This window comes from Oreochromis aureus, linkage group 18 (assembly GCF_013358895.1).
Source record: "Oreochromis aureus strain Israel breed Guangdong linkage group 18, ZZ_aureus, whole genome shotgun sequence".
NCBI lineage: Eukaryota > Metazoa > Chordata > Actinopteri > Cichliformes > Cichlidae > Oreochromis > Oreochromis aureus.
In genome coordinates, this window is record NC_052959.1 from 27229822 (window position 1) to 27242731 (window position 12910).

The following is a 12910-nucleotide window of genomic DNA, read 5'->3' on the forward strand; positions in this document are numbered from 1 at the left end:
GCGTGTCCGTGGACCACAGAGGGTTAATAACACTCATCTTCATTCCATTTCCAGAGTGTTACAACCAACTACCTATGTGAAATCTGAATTCCCATGGTGTTGTTCAAAATGTGCTCTGGAACAATCATAAGCATCGCTTGCTACTGAAAACAAGAAAAAAGCTGGTCTGAGCTATGGGCTGAACCATTTGTTAAAGGTGGAGGGGGGGAACACTATGCAATATATTCAGTTTTAGCATTTATATTCACTGTTGACTGTAACTACGCTCAAAGTGTTAATGCTATCCTATTTTAATAAACAACACTGTCATATGCAAAACTGGGGTGGGACTTGGGGTGGCAAGGGCTCATTTTAGGGTGGCACTTGCCACCCCATGCCACCCTTCTAGAACCGCCCCTGCTGACAAGCCTTAAGATGTACATGCCTGTAAAAAATCTCTGATGTACACTGATGCTTGTGTGATGCCTATAAATATATGGCCAATAATGTAACTTTTTAAAAGAATTTATTGATGGAAATACCTCGTGTACTACAGTGATTTCACTTATTTATGATTGAATTATGGGAAATGTAATGGCAGGACTACGCCACAAGGGGGGAACAAGGTAACTAACTAGCTTAACTTAAAAAAGGCAGAACAGCATCATTTTTGTGCATTTTATTTATTTTAGTTGCATTTTGCATTGTTAAGCACTTGAAATGTGCTATATAAATAAACTTGGCCTTTGCTTGACCTTCAACTGGATGTCTTTTATATACAGAAAGTAATTTTAATGTTTTAACATTTTTGATGCAAAGGACTAGATGTTTGTCATAAAATACAGTGCATTTATGTGTTTGAACATTTCAAATATTATTTTGAAATAATTGCAGTCTTTCAAATCTACAGGATATGACAGCCTGTTCCTGAGAGAACTAAAATCCTTTTTATAGTATTTATGACAACTTTCAGGCCGCTCTTCTGTGGAACCTGTCATGGTCCTGGGTCATTTTGACCCAGCGTTCTTAGTTTTCTTGTGTTTTTTGTATTTTGTTAGTTCATTATTTATTCTACGGTTCCTAGGTTGTTCAGTTTAGTTTATTGAATTCCACCTTGTGTTTCTGCCCTCTGTGTCTCCCTATGTGTCTATTTTTATATTGCGGTGTGAGTTCTTGTGCCGTGGTTCCCTTTGTGTCTTACTCTGCTATGTTTGCCATGTTTGCCCCAGCATGTCATGTCTGTGCTCTCTCTCATGTTCCCTCGCTCCCTCTTCTGCCTCTCCTCGATTCTCAGATCATGTTTCCTGTTTTATTGTGAAGGTCCCGGGTTTTCATGCTTATTCTGTTCAGTCCAATTTCCCCTGTCTCATTATGGTTATTCGCGTCAGATGTGTTCCTCGTGTGTTCTCACTTCCTTGCTATCCCTCTGTGTATTTAGCTCAGCATCTCCCTCAGTCCTCTGACGCGTCCTACCTCATGGTAGTATGGAATTCTCTGTGTGGTTCCCGAGTGTTTAGCGAACTAGTTTTTAGTTGTTGTTTTTTTTAAGAGAAATGGCCAAACAGTCCAACAGGCAAGATGGTATGAAAAGGCACTAAATGTTTTATACCAGGTGTTCCTTCCTAAAAAGGAGACAGGTGGCTGTAAAGCCCAGTTTAAGGGTGTAAAAGTCCAAATGACAATCCAACAAATTTTCCCCCCACACCAAAAAAACCAAAAAAACAAACCCCAAGAGGAAGTTGAGTCAGACTACAAGTAGAGACATAGAATAACTTCTCCAGGGCAGAACTGACAGTGTGAAGAGACATTGGTATAACAGATCAGGACAAAAGTCAAACAAAAAAGAGACTTTTCAAATAGATGTTACAAATATGTTAATTTTAAGATATTAAAGAGTTGTGATTTTTCTGTATTTGCAGGCATGACTTATTATTTTCTGCAACTCAAGCTTTTTAATCATCCTGAAGTTATAATTTTGGCTTTAGTCTGTGCAGCATCACTACTCAAGTGAGTTCTGAAGAACTCCTGGATCTTCTTCCACAGGTGGACCTCAGCTGCTGCGTGTGCCTCGGGTTGACCTCCCCATGAGGCTATATAGTGAGAAATTCCATGTGCACAAGAAGGGCAGAAGGGTTCATAAGGTGGCTCCAGCAAGTGTCCAGCTCCACGGTAAGAGACACACTCAAAGTTCTCCTTCCCATGACGCTTCAGTCTCTCCACCATCTGGTCCATGTAGGTCTTGCTGTCATAGTTGAGGTCATCCTCTCCAGCTACAAAGAGGAAATGAGCCTTTGCTTGTTCAATGGGGACCAGGCTGCCCTTGTTCTTCTCTGCCAGGGGGTCTTCAAAAATGTACTTTCCAATGCTGGCACCTGACTCAGTGGGAATCAGCTTACTTAAGTCATACACTAATGGTGAGAGAATCTGCTGTTTCTTGTAATAGAGAGGAACGCCCACATTGGCACTGCAGCCATTGATGCATACTGTGGCGTTGACACCTGGCACAAAGGTAGCAAGTGAGAGTGCAAGGTCTGCCGCCTTTGATCTTCCTATTATGCCAACTCCTTTACTGCCCACCTGTGAAATAACACAAATTAAAAGTGATCAAAATTGGAAATCAGGGCTGACTTCATTGGTTTCTGCGTAATTAATAAGATTATACATTGGTCGTGTCCAAATTCATGGGCTGCATCCTCCTGAGGCCGCATTTGTAGACCGATTACGTCACAGCGACGCGCTGAAGGCTGTCCAAATTCGTAGACTCCTCCGAATGCAGCCTACAAATGCGTCGTCCTTTTCCCCGAATTTGACGGATGGGTCGGGTGTGTCCTTCGTGGCCCACCATATCCCAGAATTCATAGCGCGGCCCAGCCAAACTCCAATTTCTGGCAATGGCGGCCGTTGCTAAGTTTTAAAATTACTTTTATTAATCTTTCTGGGTCAAAAAAATAAACTTTTAACATATTTTCAGGCGAGAATGTAGCTGTGTAAACTTCAAATATCTGCTCGGTTTATCAAGATATCGCATATTTGCAAAAGTGCTTCGACGTTTTCGGAGACGTCTGTTACCCACCAGCTTGATAGCTAACCGAGAGCTCGAGGGTCACTGAAGCCGCCGAGAACGGCACAACCCGGCACATCATTTTCAGATCACCGGACTTTCGCTACTTAGGTTAAACGTAATATATAAGTCACTTAGACAACCTAAAAAGGATATTGTTTGGCTTTTTTCAGTGTTTTATTTGTTCGTGAGTAAATCGGTTTGGCTGAGATTAAAGATATTAGATTAGATTAGATAAAATAAAACTTTATTAATCCCCGGGTGGTTTTCACACAGCTGAATAAACGTCAAACAGAAAACTGATTAAACAGAAGTGTGAGATGGTCGAGAATTTACGCCAGTGTCCTGTTATATTTTACATAGCAAGGAGCAGACGGCTGAGTTTATTAAACTCCACCGAGACAGCGGTGACGTTAATCAGAAGGCTAGACCGTCCAGTTTCACAGCCGTTTACTTCCGGCCTACCCGACCTTCTGAGGACCCAGCCCACGTAGACCGCGAAGGCCGGGTCCTCAGGAGGATGCAGCCCATGAATTTGGACACGACCGACGAAGCACTTTTGCAAATATGCAATACCTTGATAAACCGAGCAGATATTTGAAGTTTACACAGCTACATTCTCGCCTGAAAATGTTAAAAGTTTATTTTGTGACCCAGAAAGATTAATAAAAGTAATTTTAAAACTTAGCAGCGGCCGCCATTGTTGGAAACTGGAGTTTGGCTGGGCCACGCTATGAATTCTGGGATAGGGTGGGCCACGAAGGACACACCCGACCCATCCGTCAAATTCGGGGAAAAGGAGGACGCATTTGTCGGCTGCATTCGGAGGAGTCTACAATTTGGACAGCCTTCAGCGCCAGAAGCTGTGACGTAATCGGTCTACAAATGCGGCCTCAGGAGGATGCAGCCCATGAATTTGGACACGACCATTTAATATGGATTCTGAGAGTGTAACAATTCATCATCACAATTCACAACAACCTAATTAAATAAAGCAATAAAGTTCATAACTATTTTTTGCTATGTAGCTGGACTTTATCCTTTTAGATACCAATAAAGTTGATCTATTGTAATAACCAAGTTTTTATAGAAACCCCCCCCCAAATTGTTTATTTTTTTATTTCAACCAACAAGATTATAGTAATGACTGAAATTTTGAGAAACAGGTAGGTTGATTTTTTTTGCTAGCTTAACCACAACCAGTTCACCATTTTTGGGTTCTGTGCTGAGCTGCCCAACTAACTGCAGCTTTATATTTGGAGAAACGAATCCACTTATCCAAGTTTTTGAACAAAACAAAATGAGAAATTTTCTCAAACTCTGACCTATTCATTTTATTTCTTTTCTTTCCTTTTTAAGCGGATTAGTATCCCTATTAGCTGAAGGTCATTAAATTGACTCACCTTAGGTTGCTGTTTTAAGAAATCTATTGCTTCTTTAAAGTGGTCGAGATGAAACCTTGGATAATGTTCAAAACTTTCAAATTTGCCTTGGACTAGACCTATACCAAGGACCACAAAGCCTTTGCTGGCCAGTAGACTTGCTCTTGTCTCAGATCTAAAGGTCAATATATCCAAGACAGCAGGAAACAAACCTTCTCCTGGAACACAGACACAAAATTTTCTGTCAGTAAAAAGTCATATTACTAATTTCATCTTTAATTTCTAGATGTCCTTAAGTTTCAATCTCTGCTGTAACTACCAGAACAGTAGAAAGAGAGTCAATATTGAGATCAGCAGTCACAACCATGGCTGAATAAAAACTTGACACCCTTTGAACTTTAAACTAAACAAAACCCTAATAAATGTTATTACACCAGTCCTGTAAATATCTACTACACACAGGGTGACCATTAGTGTGTTAACTACAGAAATATCACTTGATATTTACTTGATTAAAAAACGAAACTGCAACAACAACAATAAAAAAGCTTATGCCCTTGTTGTCGAGAGCTGGCTATGTGATAGGCAGGATAAAGAGCGAAGGGCAGAACTCCAGACACAAAATGTGAACAACGTGACAAGAAACCGAGGAAAACTGAGATTTAAATACACAGGATAACGAGAGAGAACACCTGAGAAATACAGCTGGGCACATGAAACAGGGACTATCAAAATAAAACAGGAAACACACTGAGATGCAGGCTAAGACACACAGCTTGATGGAGGCAGACATATCAGAGCTGTAAGACAGAGTAAGCAAGGGACAGAGGGGGAGACATGAAAGAGACCAACACCAAGACACATAAATTTGACAAAGACAGAAGGGATAAACAGAGACTAGTGAAACAGATAGGTACATAAACACAGAGGATAAGACTGACTCTCACAGAAGACACAGGGGTGAGACAAGGACACAAAAGGAACCTAACAATAACAAACAAGAAATCATGACGAGAAATAAAGATAAACTTCGGGCACTAAAACAGAACTAACTCGGAACTACAAAGTTAAAATAAACTCTTACAGCAAAGGCAACAATCATAAATCCATAACGGCACCCAAAATGCTGGGGTCAAAGACCCAGGACCATGGCAAATATATTTGTTCAGAAATATTCATTAGGCTGTAGTTAAATTAAAATAAAGCCAGAAAGCTAGGAACAACTGCAGTACCTGGAGGAGTGAACAGGACTCCACTAATGTTCCCCTCTTTGACAGGAACCCGACTGACCCCATCTCCCATCAGAAGCCTCTCATTTGTCTCTTCTGCCAGCATCCTGCCTTCCCCTCATGCACAGAAAAATTCACCAATTGAGGCTTCAGAGATGTTGCCTTTTGAAACTTTTTGTGAGACTTTTCTGCCCTCATGGACCACAGGAGACCCATAGGTTCTACTCCAACGTAGGACCCACCAAGTGAGGGATCTCTGTTCAGGTCGACCTCCCCACTGCCATTAGCTCTGTAGGTAGCCGAGGAGCTGAACACCACTCCCTTATCATCAGTTAATCTGGCTCTCATGGTGACCACCTGTCTGGACCTCAACCCTTCCACCTTCACCTTAATGGGTTCGTCAAACAGGCACCTGGCTCTTGGCAGCAGCCTCAATCTGACTTGAGAGGACATCTTTTCTGAAAGACGAAAAAGACTGAATTAATGTTAAAAAAACCCACTCTCTGTCAGACTACCTGCTGTAAGGAGACAATAGATGGAAGATCAAGTTAGAAATCTAACTTCAGTAAGTCAGTTTTGAGAGGCATAAATCCAGTATGCATTCAAAAGTGTAATAAACCCCAGAAATCTAACTTTCTATACACCATACACCTTTTCTTAAAACCGACTGAAAAGTGAATGATTTAATTAAGAAAAGGATGGATTAACACAATGACCCATTTGCAAAAGTAACCTCTAAAACAAACATTTGAAGAAGGTTTGCTTTAGGGGTTACTTTAGCAGGTTCTTTGTATCGTAGCAATACAAAGATAAAAAGTCAGTGAGAAGGAACAAAAAAAAACAAGTGTCAGAGATGTTAAACAGTAATTAACACTGAAACATGGCAGAAAGTGAAAGCAAAATAACATGAAAAAAATCTAAGACTAAAAGAACTCCATATTCATGCTGTGGACTGCGCTGCTGTTTTCCTGAAATCAGATGAAATCAGCTGTAGCGCAAGTGAAACAGGAACCAATAAGGATTGATAGGCAGGCAGACTAACAATCACAATGAACTGGACTACTGGGAACCAGTTTGCTACAAAAACAGTTCTCAGTTCGCATCTCTAGTAATCAGTGTGCTAATTTAACAGCTATGATAACCAGTACAACACTTTATCATGAACTAATGCTGAAGAACCGGCATCATTCATGACAGAAACATTACTTTCGCCACTATATAAGCTACCTGGAGATCTTTGCTCTCTGGAAGGACTGTGACAGTGATCTCTATCTTTGTGCTGGGGATCTGTCTGAGAGATTTCCTTCCTGCACTTCTTTCTTCTGCTGCTTGTTCCAGAAAAAAAAACAACATGAGAGGAGTGGTGTTTTCACAGATTTGTCAACTTTCAGATAAATGGGAGCAGTGGACTGAACTTAGAGGAAAAAACTGAACTCAACTCTTTGGTTGACTGAAATAAAACATGAAGTGATCTTCATTCAGTATTCAGATATAGAATTCAGTATGAAAATATCTAACAAAAACTACAAAATCCTTCAGATAAATTCAGTGTGTACTGAGTAATCTTGCAGGATGAAGTGGTCTCACTTCACACCCATATAACATATTCATACAGTGTGTTAGGTTTATATTGTTGGATTGTCATTTATGCTTAGAAATATATATTCATATATGCTTAAAGGTATATAATCGATTGCATAGTGATAGGATGTCTGATCCTTAGCAGTCTGCAAAGACTGTGTGTTCACATGTATGCCTATGTAAGACGCCATATGTTAATGGTCCTATGCATATTCATGTAACCTCAATAAAGGATAGTGCTATGGGGGAGCTAGCTGAGAGTGACTGGGGTTTGAGCGGAAGGAACGGCGCTCGTCACAGTTCTCTCCCTCGTGCACGAGCAACACAAAGAACTTTGGTGACTTGCGTCTTGCTTTTACTGTTGTAATAGAATTGTCTTGGCGTTCCAGCAGTAGGCCTGTGCTACACAGACCTATCACAGTGAGACAAGCTAAATAAATAAATACAAATATTGTCAAGAAGCTATAAATTTGCATATGTAACATATTGCATGGGGTAGTAAATGTGTTTAACAGGATTTGCTAGAATGACAGGGGAAGTCTCAATGTGCTACCTTTTGGTTAATTTTGAGCAACTGTCACTTAACCCATATCAGTGTGAGAACTTTACATCAGAAACCATCCCATGCTTCTAAAACAATTTTTGTACAGTTAATAAAATAGATTTTCTATTTTAATATAATTTCAATTAATATAATTTTCTATATCAGTACAAATATACAGTCAGCTGAGCAATTACCTATTTTAGTCAGTTTAATTCCTCTTTTCAGCTATACTAGAATCTGAATTCATTTCAGTGTGCTATTTTACACTTTCTGGTTTAATTACCCTCATTAAACCTAAACACCTGACAATAGGATCAGGAGAGAAGAGCTAATCCACAGACATCAATGCACAGTCAAAATGATTTAAAAGTAATGCTAATAAAACTTACAAAAATAGAAGTGTTAACGGAGCTGACTGAAAATAAGCGATAGACAGCTGTGGAGTCCTGGAAAAGGAGACAAAAGTCCAGAAGATGATCCACAGAAATGCAAAAAATGAAAAAGTCAAAAATCAACAAAGGAAAGAGCTGTGTCAAAAACTGGAGCTAAAGAATTTTGAATCTCTAAAGTGTTACAGTAAAGTGTTACCACTGTTATTCAAATAATATATAAAAAAAGACCACTGGAAATGCAGCTTCAAATTGCAGAAAAATTTGTCACGGCTCTGTGTGCGGGCGGGTGGAGATGTGGATCCAAGTGCAGGACTCTGAGACGGAAATGTAACTGAAAACCACAGCTTTATTGCTGGCACCAAAAAAAAACAGAAACCAAACATGAAACACGGACTGGAACACACAGGCATGGGCTGATGGTACGACGCGACACTGAGCAAGGGCAAACACAGGGCTAATATACACAGGGAAGTAATCAGGGAATGGACAACAGGAGGGAGACACAGCTGGGAGAGATCAGGGCTAACGAGACAGGGGGAACAAAGCTGCACACACTAACGTGTAGCACACGCCTTCAAAACAAAACAGGAAACCATAAACCACTAAACAAGGACGCAGACTGAGAGGCAGAATATAACACATGGAACTCAAACAATGCATGACCACAATTCCTAAAACACAATTAAACAGAAACATGAAACTCTAATAACAATAATAATCATCATCATCATCATCATCATCATCATCATCATCATCATCATCATCATCATCATCATCATCATCATCATCATCATCATCATCATCATCATCATCATCACCACCACCACCACCACCACCACCACCACCACCACCAGCACTACAAGAGAATGAGAAAACAATCCATAATGCAAAACTAAACCATAACAATCTCAAAATACTGGGTCCAACAGACCCAGAACCGTGACAAAATTAGTGCTAAGTTAAAGTTGAAAAGAAAGAAAGAAAAATAGCCAGAAAGCTTCCTCGAGGGTTAAGTCATAAAAAAAACTTGATCACAGTCGAAGTCCGAGACACATAACTGCCCTCAGTAGCTCTCTTATTTATTGAGAGGGATTTTTTTATCTTCACCAGATCACTCTTACAGTTGAAGTGCTATTAATCAAATGGGGTTGATGGGATAAGGGGTGGGGTGGGTGAGGTGGCAGAGGGAAGTGTGGATCTGTATTACTACTTGCCACGCTTTGAAATTGAATGCCTGTAAGTAAACCTGTAAAGCATTTTGGGTCATCTATTTATATTTTTCCATGTCCATGTCCAAGATTTTATATTACAAGGAAATAATAATTACCAAGTTACTAAAAAGTTCATGGTTACGAAACAAAATCAGCATCACTCAACAACAGCACCTGTTATTGATTAACTCACTAGGTGTGATTTGTAACCAATGACTATTACTGCCAAACAGACTAAATGGTATAAGACTTTACAAATAAAATTAAATAATAATGCCCAACTACTAACAGTTTTTTCTGCACTTTTAAGTCTGAATATTTTTATTACAGTAGTTTTTATATCGTTTTTTATCGAGTAATTTCATTGTTATGACAAATCTAAGTGGCATATATTTAACATAACAAATCTGTAAAAATACACAAAATTTCATTTAAATTTAACTGTATTCACCATTGTTTAACATACAGAAAATTTCAGTGATTAAAATACAAAATATATATGCATTTTAAAATTATGATACATTTCTGGTATTTTCTTTTTATTTATTTGTTTTTAAAGATAATACCGAGGTTAGTAGTTACAAACATTTTTTTTTCTCTACCTCAAAGGAACTCTATAAGAATGCACCTGATGACAATGACAGAGCCAAAAAAGAGGAATAAACTAACATTTAAATGGTGGAATTACTATTGTTCACTTTTTAATCTGACCCTATGGTCTTTAATGTTCTTATTAAAAAAAGTGAAAAGTTTCACACTAAGTTCCATTCAGAAATGTGGTACTTTAAGGTCATAATACTACTAACTAGGGTGATTCAGTATGACTCCCAGGAGTTTCATTCAGTGAAACTACATCAGTGCATCAATAATATTTTACACATTCTGGAAAAGGAGTATGCCAGGATTTGGCAGTGAGGCATGGAAACACTGTCCTCATTAAAGATAAAGATGAAGATAAAGATGACCTTTATCTAAAGCAGAATAGCTGAATACATGTACAATTTGTGTGTAGAGATGAGAGATTAAGAGAGGAGACCCAAATACATGACACCAATGTACACTCAAAATGAATAAAAAGTAATTTCAAAAAACTTAAAAGGAATGACAACTGAGGTTGGCAGGAAAAACACAGATAACAGTCCAGGATAAACAGTGGAAAGTCCAAAGGAAAATTCAATAAATGACTCTAAAGACAAACAAATACAAAAAATTAAATAATAAAAAAGGAAGCTACAGTAAAACCAATGTTCACCTCTTTTTCACTTTTTCTGCTCTTGTAGAACACATGTGCCACTATAAAGATGCCCTGTCTGCAGGGCTGCACTAATCAGCTCTGGTGAAGTGACACTAGGACTCTTTCCTCTACTGTAAACCACATTCTTTAGCCACCTGACAATTTTCCACCCCAGGTTTACTCCACTGAGCAGTGCAATATTATTATGTGTAATATCCATCAGCAGCTCCTCTAAGTAAATCCAGATATTATACATTGTATGTGCTTTCTAGATTCACTCCAGACTATTGAGGAAATATATGTTATAAAATCTAAACCTTCTACCTGCCATGTTGACCCACTTCTCATTCAGGTGGATAAATCTTTTTATGCCTCCTCTCTCTTTTAATAATTGACGTTATTCACACTTGCGGGCGGGTGGAGATGTGGATCCAAGTGCAGGACTCTGAGACGGAAATGTAACTGAAAACCACAGCTTTATTGCTGGCACCAAAAAAACAGAAACCAAACATGAAACACGGACTGGAACACACAGGCATGGGCTGATGGTACGACGCGACACTGAGCAAGGGCAAACACAGGGCTAATATACACAGGGAAGTAATCAGGGAATGGACAACAGGAGGGAGACACAGCTGGGAGAGATCAGGGCTAACGAGACAGGGGGAACAAAGCTGCACACACTAACGTGTAGCGCACGCCTTCAAAACAAAACAGGAAACCATAAACCACTAAACAAGGACGCAGACTGAGAGGCAGAATATAACACATGGAACTCAAACAATGCATGACCACAATTCCTAAAACACAATTAAACAGAAACATGAAACTCTAATAACAATAATAATCATCATCATCATCATCATCACCACCACCACCACCACCACAAGCACTACAAGAGAATGAGAAAACAATCCATAATGCAAAACTAAACCATAACAATCTCAAAATACTGGGTCCAACAGACCCAGAACCGTGACAAAATTAGTGCTAAGTTAAAGTTGAAAAAGAAAGAAAGAAAAATAGCCAGAAAGCTTCCTCGAGGGTTAAGTCATAAAAAAAACTTGATCACAGTCGAAGTCCGAGACACATAACTGCCCTCAGTAGCTCTCTTATTTATTGAGAGGGATTTTTTTATCTTCACCAGATCACTCTTACAGTTGAAGTGCTATTAATCAAATGGGGTTGATGGGATAAGGGGTGGGGTGGGTGAGGTGGCAGAGGGAAGCGTGGATCTGTATTACTACTTGCCACGCTTTGAAATTGAATGCCTGTAAGTAAACCTGTAAAGCATTTTGGGTCATCTATTTATATTTTTCCATGTCCATGTCCAAGATTTTATATTACAAGGAAATAATAATTACCAAGTTACTAAAAGTTCATGGTTACGAAACAAAATCAGCATCACTCAACAACAGCACCTGTTATTGATTAACTCACTAGGTGTGATTTGTAACCAATGACTATTACTGCCAAACAGACTAAATGGTATAAGACTTTACAAATAAAATTAAATAATAATGCCCAACTACTAACAGTTTTTTCTGCACTTTTAAGTCTGAATATTTTTATTACAGTAGTTTTTATATCGTTTTTTATCGAGTAATTTCATTGTTATGACAAATCTAAGTGGCATATATTTAACATAACAAATCTGTAAAAATACACAAAATTTCATTTAAATTTAACTGTATTCACCATTGTTTAACATACAGAAAATTTCAGTGATTAAAATACAAAATATATATGCATTTTAAAATTATGATACATTTCTGGTATTTTCTTTTTATTTATTTGTTTTTTAAAGATAATACCGAGGTTAGTAGTTACAAACATTTTTTTTCTCTACCTCAAAGGAACTCTATAAGAATGCACCTGATGACAATGACAGAGCCAAAAAAAGAGGAATAAACTAACATTTAAATGGTGGAATTACTATTGTTCACTTTTTTAATCTGACCCTATGGTCTTTAATGTTCTTATTAAAAAAAAGTGAAAAAGTTTCACACTAAGTTCCATTCAGAAATGTGGTACTTTAAGGTCGTAATACTACTAACTAGGGTGATTCAGTATGACTCCCAGGGAGTTTCATTCAGTGAAACTACATCAGTGCATCAATAATATTTTACACATTCTGGAAAAGGAGTATGCCAGGATTTGGCAGTGAGGCATGGAAACACTGTCCTCATTAAAGATAAAGATGAAGATAAAGATGACCTTTATCTAAAGCAGAATAGCTGAATACATGTACAATTTGTGTGTAGAGATGAGCAATTAAGAGAGGAGACCCAAATACA

At 38.5% G+C, this 12910-nt stretch overlaps 1 pseudogene; it reads right to left on the reverse strand.

The window, feature by feature from the left end:
• Nucleotides 1-386: 386 nt before the first annotated feature.
• Nucleotides 387-11151, reverse strand: LOC116332089 (annotated as a pseudogene).
• Between the last annotated feature and the right edge of the window lie 1759 nt (nt 11152-12910).